Source organism: Rhinolophus sinicus, chromosome 9 (genome assembly GCF_057876585.1).
Source record: "Rhinolophus sinicus isolate RSI-liver-muscle chromosome 9, RSI-T2T, whole genome shotgun sequence".
Taxonomy (NCBI): Eukaryota; Metazoa; Chordata; class Mammalia; order Chiroptera; family Rhinolophidae; genus Rhinolophus; species Rhinolophus sinicus.
In genome coordinates, this window is record NC_142509.1 from 11,212,395 (window position 1) to 11,213,656 (window position 1,262).

Consider the following 1,262-nt stretch of genomic DNA (forward strand, 5'->3'; position numbering starts at 1 on the left):
AGAATTGAAGGACAGATAAAGAGCTTCCCAGACATGAAAAAGCTGAAGGAGTTCATCAATACTAAACCAGAACTACAAGGAATCTTAGAGTGACTTTTTTAAGATTAAAAATAAAAGATAAAAAATATGAATAATTAGCCTTTCTCACTCCCCAGCCATCTTGGTGGCTGCTCTTGGTTGTGGGCCATTCCGCACCTAAGGCAGGAAGATGATGGCTGCAAAAAAGACAAAAAAAGTCACTGGAGTTGATCAATTCTAGGCTCAAACTTGTTATGAAAAGTTGAAAGTACATGCTGGGGTACAAACAGAAGACTCTGAAAATGATCGGACAAGGCAAAGCAAAACTGGTCATACTTTCCGACAACTGCCCAACCTTGAGGAAATCTGAAATAGAGTACTACACTATGTTGGCCAAGACTGGTATACACCACTACAGTGGCAATAATATTGAATTGGGCACAGTGTGTGGAAAATACCAGATAGTATGCACACTGGCTATCAGTGATCCATGATTCTGATATCATTAGAAGCATGCCAGAACAGACTGGTAAAAAGTAAGTCACGCAAAATTTTTCTTTAATAAAACTGGCCAGAGCTTGGTTTATTATTCATATGCATATGAATAATGAAATGGCAGCAACTACATGCCTGTCAACAATTACTTTCAGTGTAAATGGATTAAATGCTCCAATAAAATGGTAGGGTGGCTGAATGGATAAGAAAGCAAGACACTTACATATGCTGCCTACAAGAGACTCACTCCAGATCAAAAGACACAGAGACTGAAAGTAAAGATATGGTGAAAAAATATTTCATGAAAATGGAAACAAACAAACAAAAAACAAACAAATAAAAAGCTGGGGTAGTAATACTTATACCAGACAAAATAGACTTTAAAACAAAGGCTGTAACAAGACACAAAGAAGGATCCAGTAATCCCTCTTCTGGGTATTTATCTGTAGAAATCCAAAATGCTACTTTGAGGGGACATGTGCATCCATATGTTCACTGCAGCACTGTTTACAATAGCCAAGATGTGGAGGCAGCCTGGGTGTCCATTGATGGATGAATGGCTAAAGAGGAGGTGGTACACATGCAATGGAATATTGCTTGGGCAGGGAAGGGAATAGGTACTTGCTATCTACAGCAGCATGGATAGACTTGGAAAATATTGTGTTGACTGGAGTATGACAGACAGAGAAAGAAAGATCCAATGTGATTTCACTTATATGTAGAATGTAAAGAATAAAATAAACATATAC

The 1,262-nt window shown here is 38.0% G+C and overlaps 1 pseudogene; it reads left to right on the forward strand.

The window, feature by feature from the left end:
• Positions 1 to 208: 208 nt before the first annotated feature.
• Positions 209 to 558, forward strand: LOC109435286 (large ribosomal subunit protein eL30 pseudogene; annotated as a pseudogene).
• Positions 559 to 1,262: the final 704 nt, after the last annotated feature.